General features: G+C 46.2%; 1 protein-coding gene across 12 annotated transcripts in view; it reads left to right on the top strand.

Moving 5' to 3' along the window:
- Positions 1-20,856, top strand: part of MEF2D (myocyte enhancer factor 2D) — a 309,684-nt gene that overhangs the window by 103,432 nt on the left and 185,396 nt on the right. For all 12 annotated transcript variants that reach the window (XM_040332929.1, XM_040332932.1, XM_040332940.1 and 9 more), the window contains exon 2: positions 16,301-16,366. The gene's annotated coding sequence lies outside the window, so the exon portion shown is untranslated. The remainder of the gene's footprint in view (positions 1-16,300; positions 16,367-20,856) is intronic.

The following is a 20,856-nucleotide window of genomic DNA, read 5'->3' as shown; positions in this document are numbered from 1 at the left end:
AAAATTACTAATGGATGCGTTGCTCTAGTATTTTTATATTGCTGGTTGTTCTTTCATTTATGCCTGCGATTCAGAATGTCCAGAACCTGGCCACACACACTGCAAACCAGTGCCATGGCGTTCCTCAACTTGTGGGATAGCCACACACACTGCAAACCAGTGCCATGGCGTTCCTCAACTTGTGGGATAGCCACACACACTGCAAACCATGACGTTCCTCAACTTGTGGGATGGCAAAACCAATGGCAAACCATTATACCATCTCAGTATCCAATGGGATGCCTTATCGGTCAATAGTTGGATGACCTGTTTGGTAGTGGCATGGGGGCGCCAAATTTAAGAAAGTTGAGAGCCTTGGTTGGTCGTGGTGTATGTGCGACCAGATGGGTGCCTGCAAATCTCTGCCAAGACCATGACCCTCAATTATAAGTCAAAGATTGTGCATTTCATTGGTGTTATCAGCTGCTGGCCAATGTTTGAGGTGGCCCTGTAAACTGCGCAGGGTTGTAAAGGGAGCCGCCTGCGTTTCCTGGACAGTAAATGGTGATTTTATACATGAGAACAGTGTCGTTCTAATCATGTCCTAAAGGTATGCAAAAATAATCCATGTGATTGGTGTCTCACTGCTTATCTCGTCTGTTTCCAGTTCCCCCTCCTCTGTCTCTTTATCTTATCGACTGCTCTGACACCAGATAGTGTGAATTTAGTTGATAATTCAGTGCTTAGGAAAATGATGACAGAATTCTGAACTGCAACTCCCATCATGGCCTGCAGCTTTTTTATTTGCAGGCTGTCAAATTCTTTCACCTTTTTATCTTCTTTGCTTTACCCCTTCTGTCTTCTTTTCTATACTCTTTTTATTCTCCTTTGCTTTTGTTCTTTTGTATTTCTGCTTATTTTCTCTTTTAGTTTACCTTTCTTTATTTTCTTCTGTGTGTTTTATATTTTACTTCTATGCTTTTTTCCTTTTTAATTATTATTTTCCTTTACTCTCCTGTTCCATCCCTCTTCTCTCTTTTCCTCAGTTTAGTTTATTCTGTTTTTGTTTTGCTCCATTTTTCTTCCTTCCTCTTTCTTTGTCTGTTTTTTTTTTTCTCTTACCTTTTTTCCTTTTCTTTGTTCATTCCTTTCATTTCATCTTTTTGTTTTCCTTGTTGCTTTTACTTCCTCTTTTTCAGTTTATTTCCATTGTTTCAATTTCTTTTTCTGTTCTGGTTTCTCTTTTCCTTTTTTTCTTTTCTTTTGCTCTATTTTTTTTTCTTTTCCCTTTTGTTCTTTTGTTCTATCCTCCACTTTCCTCTGTTCCTTTTACCCTCTCTCTCTTTTTTTTTTCTTTGCTTATCTCCTCTGTTCCTTTTTTCTATTTCTTTCCTTCTGTTTCCTCTGTTCCTGTTCTCCTCTCTCCTCTGTTCCCTTTCTCCTCTGTTCCTCTTCTCCTCTGTTCCTCTTCTCCTCTCTCCTCTGTTCCTCTTCTCCTCTCTCATCTGTTCCTCTTCTCCTCTCTCATCTGTTCCTCTTCTCCTCTCTCCTCTGTTCCTCTTCTCCTCTCTCCTCTGTTCCTCTTCTCCTCTCTCCTCTGTTCCTCTTCTCCTCTCTCCTCTGTTCCTCTCCTCCTCTCTCCTCTGTTCCTCTTCTCCTCTCTCCTCTGTTCCTCTTCTCCTCTCTAATTCATTTCCTGAGTTTCCTTCTTCCCTTCTCCTCTGAAATTTCCTCCCATTTCCTTTGTTCCTTTTCTCTTCTCTCTACTCTTTTTTTCCTTTCTCCGCTTTTCCTTTCCACTCTTTCTTTCCTCCCGTTTACTCTGTTCATTTCCTCTGTTCATTTCCTCCCAATTCCTCTATTCTTTTCCTTCCCTCTATCCTGTTCCTTTTCTCCTCTCTCTACACTTTTTTTCCCTCTTTCCTCTGTTCATTTCCTCCCCTCTCCTCTGTTCATTTCCTTCCCCTCTCCTCTGTTCATTTCCTTCCCCTCTCCTCTGTTTATTTCCTTCCCCTCTCCTCTGTTCTTTTTCAGGCATTATTTACTCTCATTGACACCAGGGCATCTTCTACACCCATTGGCCACAGTCCAGTCCCCTTAAATTCTGAAGGGCTATAAACTAGCAGTTTGTTCAGAAAGTTTATAGACCCCAGCTCTAATCTATTCCCTTTGCTCACCTTATCTCCTTCCCTCTGCACCTTTTTCCTCTTCTCTTTTCCTCTTCTCCTTTTTCCTCTTCTCTTTTCCTCTTCTCTGTCTATTTTCCTTCCCTTTGAACCATTTCCTTCTATTGCTTCTGTACCCTTTTTTCTTTTGTATGTTTCTTTCCACTGTCCCACTCCAATTTCCTCATCTTATCACTGTTGCTCTTCCTTCCCTTTCTATATTTTTCTTCTCTCTTCCTTTTCTTTTCCTCTGTATTTTCCTTCTCTCTGTGTCTTTTTCCTTACCTCTGGTTTGTTCCCTTTCCTCGTCTTATCGCTGTTGCTCTTCCTATCCTCCCGGTACCGTCTCTTTTGCTCTGTACCTTTTTTCCTTCCATCTCTACATTTTTCCTTTCCTGTATTCCTTTACTTCCTCCTTTTTTTTTTTTTTTCTTCTGTTCTCTTCTGTTCCACTCTTCTTCTTTTTTTTTTTTTTACCTTCCTACTTTGCTTCTTTTTTTTATTTCATTTCCTTCGTGTCCTATTTTTCACAAAATAACTCAAATCCAAATGGGCATCATACAGAATAATAAAAAAATAAATAAAAAAAAGTTCTAAGGGGTCAAAGTGATTCGGCTCTAAAAAGCATAAGATAACTTTTCTTGTATCCCGAAGGGATGAACGGGGCTTAGAACCTGCTCAGGCCCCGAAGGAAGGGGTGGACTGCGCACGTTTAATAACCTTGGTGAAAGGGCGACGTTTTCCAGGTGCCATTACTTGAAAAGCAAGCTGTGATCCTCGCACGGTTATTGAAAAAAAAAAAAAAATTGGAAACGAGAACAGCTCAGGAGCCATTAGAGGTGCGGAAATCAAATCTAGCTGAGAAGACAGTTTTTATATCCGCATCCGAGGCTTGTTTAACCTGATCCTCCAAGCTACACGGTGTCACTTTCCACCTGTGTGACATCGGCAGCTGATAACACCGCTGAAGCACGCCGCTGTACAGTGCCAGAGAAACTGATTAGGGCTGATAATAGGCAGTAGCTAACTTAACAAGCACATCCATTTTATTCTAAGAAACGTGCGTAGCTGTTGTTTTGTTCTGATTTTGGCTAGCGCTGGCCCTTTTTAACAAACTTATGAAGTACAGTGAACCAACCACATTAGTACCTGCCCCTGAGGAAGCTTTTGGCTTGAAGTGTAATTCCAGCCAAAGGTTTTTTATTACAATTTTCAGATAGAATGGTGGGAGTTATAACCTCTATGAAGGTTTTTTTTTGGCTGTCTGTGTCCCCAAGAGACAAAACAGGAAGTGTACAGTGAACCAACATCATTAGTACCTGCCCCTGAGGAAGCTTTTTGGCTTTAAGTGGAATTCCAGCCAAAGGTTTTTTTTATTACAATTTTGGATAGAATAGTTGGAGTTAGCCCAAAAAACTAACTCCCACCATTATATCCAAAGTTGTAATAAAAAAACCTTTGGCTGGAATTCCACTTCAAGCCTAAAAGCTTCCTCGGGGGCAGGTACTAATGTGGTTGGTTCACTGTACACTTCCTGTTTTTCCCCTGAGGAAGCTATTGGCTTAAAGTGGAATTTCTGCCAATGTTTTTTTTATTACAATTTTGGATCGAATGGTGGAAGTTAGAACCTCTATGAAGGATTTTTTTTCTTATTCTGTGTCCCCAAGAGACAAAACAGGAAGTGTACAGTGAACCATCCACATTAGAACCTGCCCCGAGGAAGCTTTTGGCTTTAAGTGGAATTCCAGCCAAAGGTTTTTTTATTACAATTTTGGATAGAATGGTGGGAGTTAGAACCTCCTACAAAGATTTTTTTGGGCTTTCTGTGTTCCCAAGAGACAAAACAGGAAGTCTACAGTGAACCAACATCATTAGTACCTGCCCCTGAGGAAGCTTTTTGGCTTTAAGTGGAATTCCAGCCAAAGGTTTTTTTATTACAATTTTGGATAGAATGGTGGGAGTTAGAATCTCACATGAAGGTTTTTTTTTTTTGGCTGTCTGTGTCCCCAAGAGATAAAACAGGAAGTGTACAGTGAACCAACATCATTAGTACCTGCCCCTGTGGAAGCTTTTTGGCTTTAAGTGGTATTCTAGCCAAAGATTTTTTTTTTTTTTACAATTTTGGATAGAATAGTGGGAGTTAGAACCTCCTATGATGTTTTTTATTTTTTGGGCTAACTCCCACTATTCTATCCAAAATTGTAAAAAAAAAAAAAAATCTTTGGCTAGAATACCACTTAAAGCCAAAAAGCTTCCACAGGGGCAGGTACTAATGATGTTGGTTCACTGTACACTTCCTGTTTTATCTCTTGGGGACACAGACAGCCAAAAAAAAAAAACCTTCATGTGAGATTCTAACTCCCACCATTCTATCCAAAGTTGTAATAAAAAAACCTTTGGCTGGAATTCCACTTCAAGCCTAAAAGCTTCCTCGGGGGCAGGTACTAATGTGGTTGGTTCACTGTACACTTCCTGTTTTGTCTCTTGGGGACATAGGACAGTCAGAACCTTCTATGAAGTTTTTTTTTACTGTTTCCCCAAGAGACAAACCGGAAGTGTACAGTGAACCAACATCATTAGTACCTGCCCCTGAGGAAGCTTTTTGGCTTTAAGTGGAATTCCAGCCAAAGGTTTTTTTTATTACAATTTTGGATAGAATAGTGGGAGTTGGCCCCAAAAAAAACATCATAGGAGGTTCTAACTCCCACCATTCTATCCAAAATTGTAATAAAAAAACCTTTGGCTGGAATTCCACTTCAAGCCTAAAAGCTTCCTCCGGGGCAGGTACTAATGTGGTTGGTTCACTGTACACTTCCTGTTTTTTCTCTTGGGGACATAGGACAGTCAAAAAAAAAAACTTCATAGGAGGTTCTGTCTGTTTCCCCAAGAGACAAAACAGGAAGTGTACAGTGAACCAACAACGTTAGTACCTGCCCCCGAGGAAGCTTTTAGCTTTAAGTGGAATTCCAGCCAAAGGTTTTTTATTACAATTTTGGATAGAATAGTGGGAGTTAGAACCTCCTATGAAGGTTGGCTGTCTGTGTCCCCAAGAGACAAAACAGGAAGTGTACAGTGAACAACCTCATTAGTACCTGCCCCTGAGGAAGTTTTAAGTGGGATTCCAGCCAAAGGTTTTTTTTATTACAATTTTCGGATAAAATGGTGGGAGTTAGAACCTCTTATGAAGGGTTTTTGACTGTCTGTGTCCCCAAGAGACAAAACAGGAAGTGAATTGAACAGGAAATGAAGGGAATTCTTTTAAAATGACAGGAAATCTCCCCATGGATGGTAGTCGCTGGAACAGAACGTGAAGACAACTCTTTTGCGTTCGTGATAGAGTATGGAATTTGCTGTCTTTGTTTCAGAGGGATATTTTTCATTAGTTTTTCCATCCTGGAGACTCAACAGGAAGTGTAACAGAATCCACCTGGAACAGGTGTCTCCATTGGAAGATTTGTAATGTTTCATATTCCCATCGCACATGTTACTGGTATAAGCTCTCAGAAATGGGGTGCTGTAGCAACAACCAACTGGACCCCAACAGGACCCCTTTGTCAAGCATGTGTCACATGCCCGACAAAGGGGTCCTGCGTGACTGCGAAACGTTGCACTTTTCTTGTGTTGTGATCATGCAATTAACTACCCATTTGGACGCCACTCTGTGCTGATCCTTGGTGTGCTGGCAAATATCTACCCATTTGAAGATTTGTCCCCTTCACCTGTTTGGATTTTGGCTCAGTTCCTTGTAGAGTAACAAACCAGGTCCATCTCTAGTGGGGACACCAGGCAGAAAAAAAACCCCTCACCACACCATTCAAAATCAATAAAGAAATGTGGCTTCAGATATGCTTGAATCCCTTGTTGATAGTCGCCGTATTTGTTTCTCATTAATTTCGGTGCTCTGGAAATCCTTTGTCTATCACCAAGGGGTTAATTCTATTCTGTTGAGCATAAAACTGTTCCTCTGAAACATCCTCCTTTTTATATTGGTTGCGTTGTTCTTGTCACTATTTTTATCTTGTCGCTTCATCGTTGGCTGTTGTGTCTGTGCTGGGCTCAGTTTCATTGTGCCCTGTGTTACTACTGTGCCGGTATTTGCATACCAGCTTCCTGCACTGGTGGTTGCAGACACTGTGACCTGCCTCATGCTGCTTTGTCAGCGCACAGGTGATGTGCATCCAAAGTATGGCAATTAATTCCCTTACCTCTCCTCCAAAAACCACCTGAACTTGTGGCTGCTGTGCAGTGATCTGATCTAGAGATGTTTGTGTGCTGAGGCTTATTAAAGGGGAGATGAGGAGCTTTGACCTTGGACATCTTGCCTTGAAGGGCAAAATAACAGGTTCACTTAGTTGCTGCCCTTCCCCAGTTGCTCATTCCCTCCGTCCCTTGGTTCCTCCACCATATAGGCACTGGAAGCGAAGAGAAGGGTAAGTCCCAACTTGGAGCTTGAGTACTGTCTTGCCAAGCCCATGTGAAAGTGCCAAGTGTCTAGTTCATTCTACAGAATTGGACATTTGTGTGCTTCGAACCTTGTGGCAACAGTTTGAAGACCCAACCTTAAGGCAACAGTTTGATAAAGGCCCTTCCCCGTTCCTGCATGACTGCCCGGAGCACAAAGCCAGCCCCAAAATTAATTAAAATTGGTGGGGAGGAACTCAAATGGCCTTCACAGAGCCCTGACGTCAACCCTATTGACCAGTTTGGTGTTGAGGAACTCCAGTGGTCTACACAGATACCTGACCTCAACCTAGTTGAACACCTTTGGCATGAATTGGAATGTTGGTAATGGGCCACATCTTCTTGTCCAGTATCAGTGCCTTACAAATGCTTTTCTGGCTAAAAGGGCATACATTTTTATAGACACGCACCAAATTTTGCCAAGCGGTTCCCAATGGGTTTGTGATGTCCAACCCAACAATCTTGTATTGCGGCCATTGTCAGGTGTCCACGTTTTGGCTATAAATTCCAACAAACACGCGCCAATTTTTTTGGAAAGCCTTTCATGAAGAATGTAGGCTGTTATAGCCACAAAGGGAGGGAATGGGAGCTATTGCCAATGGGTTTGGAATGTGATGTCCAACCCAACAAGCTTGAATTAGGGCCATGGTCAGGTGTCCACGTTTTTGGCTATAAATTATCACAGCCACACCAAATTTTTTGGAAAGCCTTCCTAGAAGAAGGGGAGCTTCCGGAATATTGCCCATGGGTTTGGAATGTGATTTCCAACACAACAAGCTTATATTGGAGCCATGGTGGGTTGTCCACTTTTGGCTATGAATTCCCACAGCCACCAAATTGTTTGAAGAGCTTTCATAATATTGCCCATGGGTTTGTAATGTGATTTCCAACCCAACAAACTTTTATATTGGGGCCATGGTCAGGTGTCCACTTTTGGCTATGAATTCCCATAGCCACCAAATTGTCTGGAAAGCCGTCCCAGAAGAAGAGCTTTCATAATATTGCCCATGGGTTTGGAATGTGATTTCCAACCCAACAAACTTTTATATTGGGGCCATGGTCAGGTGTCCACTTTTGGCTATGAATTTCCATAGCCACCAAATTGTTTGGAAAGCCTTCCCAGAAGAAGGGGAGCTTCTGTAATATTGCCCATGGGTTTGGAATGTGATTTCCAACACAACAAGCTTATATTTTGATCTTGGTCAGGTGTCCACTTTTGGCTATGAATTCCCACAGCCACCAAATTGTTTGGAAAGCCTTCCCAAAAGAAGGGGAGCTTCTGTAATATTCCCCATGGGTTTGGAATGTGATTTCCAACACAACAAACTTATATTGGGGCCATGGTCAGGTGTCCACTTTTGGCTATGAGTTCCAACAGACACACACCAAAAGCCTTCCCAAAAGAATGAAGGCCTGTTATTGCCACAAAGGAAGGGAAGGGGGTCTACCATAATATTTCCATGGTTTGGAATTTAATGTCCAACCCAACAACCTTCTAGTGCTATGATGGTCAGGACCACTTTTGGCTGCAAAAATGTTTTTGGGTTGTGGGATGGGACATTATGTTGAACAATGTGTAGACTAGAGCATAAGCATAGTGAGAATAAAAATGCCATATTATGTGGGTGGAATTGCCTACCCCCCTAATGCCCCGTACACACGATCGGAAATTCCGCCAGCAAAAGTCTGATGTGAACTCTCAACGGAAATTCCGACCGTGTGTATGCTCCATTGGACTTTCCGGCAGAAAAAGATTGAGAGCTGGTTCTCAAATTTTCAGACGGAAAAAATTCCTATCGGAGAATCCGGTCGTCTGTAGCAATTCCGACGCATGCCCGGAAACAATTCGACACATGCTCGGAAGCATTGAACTTCATTTTTTTTCCGGCTCGTTGTAGTGTTGTACGTGACAGTGTTCTTGAAGGACGAAAGTTCAGAGAACTTTTGTGTGACCGTGTGTATGCAAGCCAAGCTTGAGCGGAATTCCGTCGTAAAAACCATCCAAGGGTTTTCCAACGGAAAATCCGGTCGTGTGTACGCGGCATAAGTCACCATGATGATGGGCAGGAGGAATTGGGAGTGGAGTGTTTTGTACCTGGACGGGCTTGTGTCGGTGAGTTGCCAACTGTTCATGTTTTGGACTAGAATGTCCTACAAGCTCTCATAGGTGTGTGTGTGTATGTGTGTTTATATATATAATATATATATATATATATATATATATATATATATATATATATATATATATATATATATATATATATATATATAATTATTTATAAAAAAAATTCTGGTAAATTATATGTGCACCTAATGTTTTTTGGGGGGATTTTTTTTTAGCTGCCGTATTTTGTAAAGGTTAGTAAGTAGAAAAAACAGAGACTAAAGCACAACATGCAAATTCTTTGGAGGATTACCTCCATTTGTTGCCCAGCACCAGCTTCTGCCCCTTGACTTGTTAAACAGCTCCGGGTCCCGCGGAAAGTGTGTTGGGTAAGCACGCCGCACCGCGGGGCACTCATTCCCATCGATCATCGCCCGAGCTCACAGCAATATTACATAACGGAAAAGAGGAAAAGCTTTCAGTCGGAAAAGAAGAACATTGCTCTGTCAGGCAGCAGAGCCGAGCCCCATCCATTGTTTAATAATTCAATTCACTTAACAGGCTGTATCGGATTTTACTTTTCACTTGATTGGGCAGACAGGATCTGGAAGCCCATGGGTGCAGCCATGAAAGGGAATTCGGGAGGAGTGAGCCGCGAGGAGGAGAACTGAGAGAGCGCACTGGGGAGAAAGAACAGAGTGGGTTTAACCTCCGCCACAGAAAAGAAAAGCGTAGTTGTGCTGCTTTTACGGCCGTGTTCGCATGGATGTCTTGTGGTAGGCCAGAGCCTCGGGAGATCCCAGGAGCCAGGCAGTAAAGGCCTACTATTGTTCAGTCTTTGTAACCCTATGGTCTTCCACTCCTTAGACATGTTTCAAACTGTAATGGGGGGCAGAAGACCAGCCAGTACCTGTGTGTGGGGAGGTGCAGTGTGGTGTGGTGGCAGTAAACACTCCGAGACCAGATGCAATACCAGAAGAGTGTTGTAGTCAATGTTCGACAAACGCAACTACCCGCGGGAGGACAACCCAACGGGAGCACTCACAGGATGTTGCGGATAACAGGGTGGCGGCAGGTCACCGATGCTCCAACAGTGTCTGTCACAAGGGCTAGAATGTGGCCTGGCCTGTCTGCCCCCAAAGCTTCCCGGAAGAATAGCGTGTCCCTGCTCTTTCCCTACTTGCCAGGAACCTCTCCTTGCTGCTATTACTATCCCTGTACTACCCGCACACAGAATTTGCCCCTAGCCTCGGAGCAGGGGCCTACTTGCCAGGAACCTCTCCTTGCTGCTATTACTATCCCTGTACTACCCGCACACAGAATTTGCCCCTAGCCTCGGAGCGGGGGCCTTAAATAGGCTCTGCCTGACCCAAGATGGCTGCTTGTCATATGGGGCAGCATCCAATCGAAAAGGCTTCCCCAGTGACCCAGAAAACCATAGCTCAGTGGTTCTCAAAGCCCCACTAACAGGCCAGGTATGCAAGATAACTGAAATACATCACAGGTGATATCATTTTCTGCTCTAGTGATTGCAGTATTCTAGTCTGCATCTCCCCAAAGTAATACTTAAAATCTGGCCTGTTGGTGGGTCCTCAGGACAGGAGTTGAGAACCACTGCCATAGAGAAACCATGTTCCTCTTGACTTCCCCTCCAACCGCAATGGAGCTGCAGTCAACCGCCTGCATTTGGGTTTTTCGGCAGTACTCCACTGTCTTCCTAACCATTGCTGGGTGCGTCAGGGGAGATTGGGGTCATCATTACACCCAATGAAAACCAGTGGGTTATATTTTTAGTTGTTGACGGCAGGGGCGGACTGACAACTCATGAGGCCCCCCCGGCAATAGGAGATTATGGGGCCCCAGGCAATAGATTATGGGGCCATACAGTATACACACACAGTAAACACATACATATACACACAGTATACTCAAAAATATACACATAGTATACACATACATATTATTTCAGTGACAGATGTAATAAAACACAGATTTTTACATACTATCCCTGGTTTTACTGAAGCTGGCAACCCTGATGGGGCCCCCAAGTACCCGAGTGCCCGAATGGTCAGTCCGCCCCTGGTTGACGGCAATGCTCAGGGCATTGCCAAGTTTCTCTGAGCTGCTTGCCCCCAAAATAGTGGCATCAATAGGCACAGTGGCGACAATGGGCACAGTGGCATCAATGGGCACAGTGGTGACAAAGGGCACAGTGGCAACAATTAAAGGGCACAGTGACAGGCACAGTGGCAACAATGGGCACAGTGGCAACAATTAAAGGGCACAGTGGCAACAATGGGCACAGTGGCAACAATTAAAGGGCACAGTGACAGGCACAGTGGCAACAATGGGCACAGTGGCGACAATTGGCACCAGTGGCGGCTGGTGCTCAAAATTTTTTGGGGGGGGCGCAAACGAAAAAAAAAAAATTGCAGCCTCACTGTCACCACTGTGCCATGCCATCAAACGCAGCCACTGTGCCATCAATTGTCACCACTGTGCCATGCCATGAAATGCATTCACTTTGCCATCAAACACAGTCACTGTGCCATGCCATCAGACGCAGTCACTGTGCCATGCCATCAGACGCAGTCACTGTGCCATGCAATCAAACGCAGTCACTGTGCCATGCCATCAAACGCAGCCACTGTGCCATCAATTGTCACCACTGTGCCATGCCATGAAATGCATTCACTTTGCCATCAAACACAGTCACTGTGCCATGCCATCAGACGCAGTCACTGTGCCATGCCATCAGACGCAGTCACTGTGCCATGCCATCAAACGCAGTCACTGTGCCATGCCATCAAACGCAGCCACTGTTCCATGCCTTCAAACATAGCCACTGTGCCCCTCAATTGTCGCCACTGTGCCAAATCCTAAAGCATTGTATTGTTTTTGTGCTACAAAGAAAGAACCCCCCCCCCCCGAGTCCCGTTATCTCTTATCTGCTCAAGCCGGTGTTATGAAGATGTTTAGCTTTGCTAGAAAAATGCTCTTTTTACTGGCAGCGTCAAGGCATGTAAAACATGGGCTTGAGTCATAGGAACCATCTGCTTTGCGTTTGGCCAAGATGAGTAACGCCACTGTTTTGTGTGTCAGGCTTAGCATTTATGTAGCGAGGGAATATAAACTGCCTATGTAGCCGTATGTCATTGAGACCCTGGATGGAAGCCACCATGTGTAATTGCTAAAGGATATGGGAGGTGGGAGGGTAGCCGGTTTTATCTGTAGCTGATAAGGCAAAGTGACATACAGACCATTATTAATCTTACGTCTGTCTGGTTTTGTGGTGATATGTACCATGCATCCATCCTTCCCAAACTTTGGTCAGTAGAGTCCCACAGCCAAGAACATTTTGCAGTGTTCTAGTTCTAGGACGACCTGTGCTGTCCTTTACCGTGCCAAAGAAAGCTGATTTTTTTATTTAGAGTACCTGTATATGTAATCCTGAAGTTCTGGCATGCCCTAACTTCATTCCTCACTGCGAGCCTTCCTATTGGCCCTATTGGCTTTCTTTGAGAAACGTGAAGCGGCGTAGCAGAGCTATGCTGGGTTTGGGTCATCCAGGAAAGCTGTAGGGCAGGGATCCTCAAACTATGGCCCTTCAGCTGTTGTGGAACTACACATCCCATGAGGCATTGTAACACACTGACATTCACAGACATGACTAGGCATGATGGGAATTGTAGTTCCTGAACAACTGGAGGGGCGTAGTTTGAAGACCCATGCTGTAGGACAAAGGTATATGCAGGTACTTTGTACTGTCGGGTTGTAATACGTTGCTCCAATACAGGCTGGTTTCAAAGAGCCAGGCAATAATAACATCGGTTACTGGACTGCTAAGGTTCTCCTAAAAAAACACAGCTATTGTAAAATCAGAGGCTACTCAGTTTGATATTTGTCTTTAATTGAACCTCATACACTGCTACGGTGCCATCTTGATAGCATCATGGACCCCTGGGCAAAATGGTGCACTGCAGCCCCGTACCAGCCTGCATCAGGTGTCCCCATCCATCAGGTGTCTCCATCACAGTGCCCATTTACATTAGGTGTCCCCATCTTGGTCTACCCTTATATCAGGTGTCCCCATCACAGTGCCCATTTACATTAGATGTCCCCATCTCGGTCTACCCTTATATCAGGTGTCCCCATCACAGTCTCCCCTTACATTAGGTGTCCCCATCTCGGTCTACCCTTATATCAGGTGTCCCCATCAGTCTCCCCTTACATTAGGTGTCCCCATCACAGTCTCCCCTTACATCAGGTGTCCCCATCACAGTGCCCATTTACATCAGGTGTCCCCGTCACGGTGTTCTAATACATCAGGTTCCCCGAATAGTGTCCCCTTACCTCAGGTTCCCCTAGAATGGTGTCCCCATCACAGTGCCCATATACATCTGGTATCCCCATCACAGCCTCCCCTTACATCTAGTGTCCCCATCACAGTGTCTCTTTACATCAGGTGTCCCCATCACAGCCTCCCATTGCACCTGGTGTCCCCATCACAGCCTCCCCTTACATCTGGTGTCCCCATAACGGTGCTCTAATACATCAGGTTCCCCTAATAGTGTCCCCTTACCTCAGGTTCCCCTATCATTGTGTCCCCATCCATCGGGTCTCCCCATCACAGTGCCCATATACATCTGGTGTCCCCATCACATTGTCTCTTATGTCGGGTGCCCATATACATCAGATGTCCCCATCACAGCCTTCCGTTACATCTGGTGTCCCCATCACAGTGTCTCGTTATGTCGGGTGCCCATATACATCTGGTGTCCCCATCACACCCTCCCATTGCATCTGGTGTCCCCATCACAGTGTCTATATTACATCAGGTGTCCCAATCCCTCAGATGTCCAAATACAACATTTTCCCCGATAAGAGTGTTTCCTTACCTCAGGTTCCACTATTACGGTGTCCCCAAATACATCAGGTGTCCCCATCACATTGCCCATATACATCAGGTGTCCCCCATCACAGCCTCCCCTTACATCTAGTGTGCCCATCACAGTGTCTCTTTACATCAGGTGTCCCCATCACAGCCTCCCATTGCACCTGGTGTCCCCATCACAGCCTCCCCTTACATCTGGTGTCCCCATAACGGTGCTCTAATACATCAGGTTCCCCTAATAGTGTCCCCTTACCTCAGGTTCCCCTATGATTGTGTCCCCATCCATCGGGTCTCCCCATCACAGTGCCCATATACATCTGGTGTCCCCATCACAGTCTCTCCTTGCATCTGGTGTCCCCATCAGTGTCTCTTTATGTCTGGTGCCCATATACATCAGGTGTCTCCATCACAGCCTCCCATTGCACCTGGTGTGCCCATTACAGCCTTCCCCATACATCTGGTGTCCCCATCGCAGCCTCCCCTTACATCTGGTGTCCCCATCACAGTGTCCTAATACAACAGGTTCCTCTATTACAGTGTCCCCATATACATCAGGTGTCCCCATCACAGTGCCCATATACATCCGGTTTCCCCTTCACAGTGTCCCCATACGTCAGATTCCCCCATCACAGAGTTGTGCCCCCCCCCCCTTCCCCTTTGTATTTGCAGAACACAAATGCTGTTTCCACCTGCGATAAAGTCGGCTTCTCCCTCCTCCTCTCCCATGCTGAAACTAAGGTGAAGCCTCAGGCTCAGGCCGGCTTTCTTCCGTCCCCTGCAGGAGGAAGGACAAAGCCAAATCCTCTCTCCAGCAGAAGCCGGTAGCTGCCAACTTCTGACCGGAGTGATCAAAGGAGCAGAACAAGCGGCCAAATCGCCAGTGCACACAGCCCCCCCCTCTCTCACCCCTTGTCCTGGCACTGATAATGGGGGCTCCCATGCACCTGGGGCCCCCGGGGCGGTGCACAGGTGTGCCCATGCATTAGGACGGCCCTGCAGTGCTGAAAGATTCAGACGTCGTTTTTCACAATGCCAATGTCATTTTCACAGTAATCGGTGCATTTTTATAGCACTGATCGCTGTATAAATGACAATGGTCCCAAAAATGTATCAAAAGTGTCCGATGTGTCCGGCATAATTGTCGCAGTCACGATAAAAATCGATGATCGCCGCCATTACTAGTAAAAAAAAAATATTAATAAAAATGCCATAAAACTATCCCGTTTTGTAGACGCTAAAACTTTTGCGCAAACCAATCAATAAACGCTTATTGCAAATTTTTTTTTTTTCTTTTAACAAAAAAATGTAGAAGAATATGTGTCGGTCTAAACCGAGGAAAAGATTTTTATAAATATATTTTTTGGGCATATTTATTATAGCAAAAAGTAAAAAATATTGAATTTTTTTTTTCAAAATTGTCGCTCTATTTTTGTTTATAGCGCAAAAAAAAAAAAACGCAGAGGTGATCAAATACCACCAAAAGAAAGCTCTATTTGTGGGGAAAAAAGGACGCCAATTTTGTTTGGGAGCCACGTTGCACGACCGCGCAATTGTGAGTTAAAGCGATGGAGTGCCGAACCGCAAAAAGAGGCCTGGTCTTTGGCCAGCCAAATGGTCCGGGGCTGAAGTGGGTAAGGTGCAAATTAACCACTTGCCGTCCGCCATATAGCAAAATGATGGCGGCAAAGTGGTTTCAACATCCTGACTGGACGTCATATGACGTCCTCAGGACACGTCATATGACGTCCTCAGGACAGGGCGCGCATCGCGGCGAACGTTGTTGCAGGGTGTCAGTCTGGCACCCCGCAACACCGATCTAGGTAAAGAGTCTCCGACGGAGACTCTTTACCACGTGATCAGCCGTGTCCAATCACGGCTGATCACGATGTAAACAGGAAAAGCCGGTGATTGGCTTTTCCTCACTTGCGTCTGTTAGACGCGAGTAGAGGAGAGCCGATCTGCTGCTCCTCTGACAGGGGGTTTGTGCTGATCGATTATCAGTGTAGCCCCCCCCTTGAGTATGCCCACACTGGACCACCAGGGATGCCACCATACCACCAGGGATGCCCACCACAGGTATGCCACCCAAGGAAGCTATTTAGGAAAATAAATGGTACCTTTACAACCCCATTCTATTAATACATTCTATTCGTCCGCACGTATTCTCCTCCAGACGCGTTTCGTCATATGCAACGTTGTCAATGAGGGACAACGTCACATGATGAAACGCATCTGGAGAAGGATACGTGCTGACGTCACCACGCTGTCTCATTAGAAGGACGGGAGTTTGTTTGATTTTTAAACTCTGCAAATGTAAGTGCAATACTGTTTTTGTTTTTTAAGGTAGGCTGAGACCTCTTAAGTTGAATAGCAAAATGATGGTGTTTGACTGGAGCCGAAGCTTTACATTCAGCTCCGGTGCTTGCGATGGTCTATAGGCCCCCGAGAGCTCTGTCCATACCATTTGTTCTCATGTTGACACGGGTGTGAGTGCGCTAATGGCTCATGGCCCATGTCTAATGACATGAAACCACATCAGCTTTAAGTTTATTTCACAGCCCCCAGAACACAGGGAGCGTCTTCACTGGCCTCCTTCACGGGAATTAGAGCACATCTCACCATGCTTCCATTTTTCTTCTGAAGGTCCTTTGAGACGCCGAGCACGACTGATTCTCCGCTTCCCTCTCTTTCTTTCAGATAATCCTTGTTTTTGGAAGTTCTTCCCGGTAAATGATGGTCACAGATCTCAGGAAGAAGTTGCATGTAAGTACCTCCTTGATCTTGGCTTTGTTTGCTCGTTGGTTGAGTAGATTGGGGGGTTTTAGACGAGAATAGTGGAGGGTTGTGGGTGAGAACAGGTGCTACAACCTCAGAAGATGGGTGGTGGTATCTCAGGGATGACCCCTGTGGGTGGTCCAGGCCCTTTGGCCTCCAAAAAAAACTGCTTTGACCATCTCATTCCTAGGGGAAAACCTGTGAAAACAATTAGCTGTCTAGTTCCGTCGGCCGCTAGGGGCGTGAACGCTGATTTACGCCTAGAATGCGTAAATCAGCGAGATACGCCTATTCACGAACGTACGCTTGCCCGTCGCAGTAAAGATACAGGCCCGGATTCAGAGAGCAATTGCGCCTGCGTAACCATAGTTACGCAGCGCAATTGCTTACTTGCGCCGGCGTTACGAATGCTCCTGATTCAGGAACATCGTAACGCCGACTGCAGCCTAAGATCTGCGTGGCATAAGGCTCTTATGCCACGCATATCTTAGGCTGCATTCTTGCGATGGCCGCTAGGGGGCGCTCCCATTGTGCTCAGTGTATAGTATGCAAATTGCATACTAACACCGATTCATAATGTTGCGCGAGCCCTGCGTACGCAAGTTACGTTGTTTCCGTACGGCGTGTTTAGCGTAAGGCTGCCCCTTCTAATAGTAGGGGCAGCCAATGCTAAAGAATACCCGTCGTTCCCTCGTCGCGAAATTTGAATTTCACGTCGTTTGCGTAAGTGATTGGTGAATGGCGCTGGACGCCATTCACGTTCACTTGGAAGCAAATGACGTCCTTGCGACGTCATTTGCCGCAATGCACGTCGGGAAAGTTTCCCGACGGAGCATGCGCTCTACGCTCGGCGTGGGAGCGCGCCTAATTTAAATGATTCCCGCCCCCTACGGAATCATTTACATTAGGCGCCCTTACGCAGGGCAAGTTTACACAGCGCACACGCAATTTACGGAGCTACTGCTCCGTGAATCGCGGGTAGCGCAGGAAATTTGCGGGGGCGCAGGGCAAAAACGCTGCCCTGCGCCTCCGTAAAAAAGGGGCAAATCTACCTGAATCTGGGCCACACCGTTTACGTAAGGCGTTTTCCGGCGTAAAGTTAGTCGAACAAATAGCTGGCCTAGTCAATGTTAAGTATGGCCGTCATTCCCGCGTCAAAATTTGAAAAATTTACATCGTTTGCGTAAGTCGTCCGTGAATGGGGCTGGACGTAATTTACGTTCACGTCGAAACCAATACGTCCTTGCGGCGTACTTTGGAGCAATGCACACTGGGATATGTACACGGGCGGCGCACGCGCCGTTCGTAAAAAACGTCAATCACATCGGGTCACGCGTAATTTACATAAAACACGCCCCCCTCATCCTCATTTGAATTAGGCGCGCTTACGCCGGCCCATTGACGCTACGCCGCCGTAACTTAGGAGGCAAGTGCTTTGTGAATACAGCACTTGCCTCACTGGCTTACGGCGGCGTATATGCGATACGCTACGCCGCCTCAAAAGTGAGCCGCACTACCTGAATCCAGCTAAAAGTCAACTTTGATGGTCTGTTGTTAACAAATGATCGAGCGTCAACCGTTTAACCACTTCGCATCCAGGCCAATTCTGACATTTCTCTCCTTCATGTAAAAAACTTAGTATTTCCGAGTCTTTTCGAACGGCGCCAATCGCCCCCCCCCCCCCACCTCAGGCCAAACGCGGTACTGCACACCGCTTTGGCCTGAATCCTCGTTAGTCGAGACAAACCGAGTTAGGATTTTTCAAAATACAGTTCTTGTATTGCGAAACGCTCATTATCCACGTTCCTCGCAATCCGAGGTTCCACTGTACTCGGGTAGGCCATGGTGTTTAACCACTTAAGGACCGCCTCCTGCACATTTACGTCGGCAGAATGGCACGGCTGGGCACATGCACATACAGGTACGTGCTGTGCTATTGTCCAGCCGTGGGTCGCGGGTGCGCGCCGCCGCTGGAGTCCCGGGATCGGTCCCCGGAGCTGAAGAACGAGGAGAGCTGTGTGTAAACGCAGCTTTCCCGTTCTTCACTGTGGCGGCTGCATCGATCGTGTGATCCCTTTTATAGGGAGACACAATCGATGACATCACACCTACAGCCACACCCCCCTACTGTTAGAAACAGACATGAGGTCACACATAACCCCTTCAGCGCCCCCTTGTGGTTGACTCCCAAACTGCAATTGTCATTTTCACAATAAACAATGCAATTTAAATGCATTTTTTGCTGTGAAAATGACAATGGTCCCAAAAATGTGTCAAAATTGTCCGAAGTGTCCGCCATAATGTCGCAGTCACGAAAAAAATCTATTTGTGGGAAAAAGGGACACCAATTTTGTTTGGGAGCCACATCGCACGACCGCGCAATTGTCTGTTAAAGCGACGCAGTGCCAAATCGCAAAAACTGGCCAGGTCCTTTAGCTGACTAAAGGTCCGGGTCTTAAGTGGTTAAGCGATGCTCAGTTAGCATAAAAGGATCCAAAGTGTGCCAAGAAAATCTCCCCCACACCATTATACAAAACTTCCAATGGGGGCTCCTCCATTGACAATTTCTCTCTTCTTAAAGAAAACATGCCCACCAAAAGGCCCCCCACATCAATTTTTTAATATCATGATCATTAAAACTAAGATTAAATTCATCAGAAAGTCAGATTTACATTTTCACAGCAACAAATGCATTTAAAATTGCATTGTTTACTGTGAAAATGACAATTGCAGTTTGGGAGTTAACCACAGGGGGTGCTGAAATCATCCCAAATGGATCCCGGACGAGCCCCCACACGGTGGTCTTTGATTTGGTTATAGAACATATAACTTGCCTAGAGGGGCCTTGGATTTAAAAGATGGCCATAAAATAATTTAACTGCTCAACAGAGTTCTGTGTAGAAATATTTGATGATGTTTTTTTAATATGCTTTAAATTGTGTTTGATGTCCAACTTGTCTATTAACGATATGGGAGAAGATTGGCCACAGTAGGGGCTTGTGAGAATAACCCTGGCAGAAGATTTAACAACATAACCTGTATGTGTGGCGACAGGGAGAGTGGGCCTTAATGCCCATATGTGTTAATGGTGGCGTGCCCCCTACAAAGTGACTGAGCTCTCGCAGACAGCTCCTGGTCTCTGCAATTTGGTGTTGGTAGGTCGGGCTCCCGATTTTTATGTGACCACTGTGATGACCAATTATAATGATCACAGGATCTTGGTCTGCCCTACGTCCCAGCATTAAAGGGCCACCGGAGTGGGGGAAGGAAGGAAATTGTTAACCCCCCCCCCCCACCACCACCACTGCCTTGCAACCATGGTTGCAAAGCAATTGTGACAAGGCCCTATTTACGTAAATGGTTTGAGTTTGGTGGTGGTACTGCCCACAGAGTACGATGGGCAGTGCCATCTTAATAGCATCATGGGCCCCTGGGCAAAGAAATGCATTGGGGCCCAAACAATGAATATGGTGACCTGCGACGTGCTATGCTGTCTGAGTCTGAAGATGGCAGAGGTGGGCGGAGCCGATCTAGTTTTCCAGCCACGGAGGCGGCGCACTCTGAATGCTGGGGTAGCCGCGGCACGCTCTGAATGCTGGGGCGGCCGCGGCACGCTCTGAATGCTGGGGCGGCCGCGGCCTCTGACGTCACCGGTTGCTAGGCACCGGGCGGCCAGAGATTCTAGCAACCAGTGCAGTCAAGTGGCATGCCACAGCTTCGGAGGCTTGGCGCCCCTTTTCTGCAGCAGCTTACAGTGCCGGGGGCGCTGTGCACCCGCCTGGGATTGGCCCTGCCCGTCCTGATGGGGCCCCTGGGCTACGCCCAGGTGTGCCCACTGGATAAGATGGCCCTGACGATGGGGGGATATAATTTTTGCTGTACAACCCCCCCCAACCACTGTTCGGGTGGCAAAAAGTCATGGCTCAGCCATCTATTTTTAATGCATCCTCAGCCGCAAGTGTCAATGAGCCCGTGCAATCCCAGGAGGAATTTTTCAGTAATGGGCTCGTTCAAACTGGCGTGGATCGCTCTTCAGAGAAATTTGAAAGGCGTTAAGGAGGCGTTAATATCTCCTGCTTGAACCCTTCACTAGTGTGCCGCAACCTTGTACATGGAATGCGGTTGAAGGGCCGGTACCATTCACTCGACTGGGCCGCGTTCGTTGGACCTGTGGCATGTGTAATCCCCCCCAGCTGCTACGGGGCAGTAAAAGCGCAGCTCAACAGCCGAGTTTTACCACCTTCGAGCTGCTAGTGCGAATGAGCCCCCAAAAAGGAAACCTTGTAGACGTGAAAGGGTTAGCAGAGTGTTGGTTAGCGGGCATATCGCCGTACCCATATACAGAGAGAGCGGCACCGGGGCAGTGCGGCGGCTCAGACTACAAGATTAATATTTGAGATTTTTTTTTTTCATCTCTCCGTTTCTCCCCTCTCACCGCCTGGCCCAATTACATCAATCTGAGGCTCTGTGGATTATTT

This window comes from Rana temporaria, chromosome 13 (assembly GCF_905171775.1).
Source record: "Rana temporaria chromosome 13, aRanTem1.1, whole genome shotgun sequence".
NCBI lineage: Eukaryota > Metazoa > Chordata > Amphibia > Anura > Ranidae > Rana > Rana temporaria.
The sequence above is the reverse complement of the archived record's forward strand: the minus strand, read 5'-3'. Positions and strand labels throughout refer to the sequence as shown.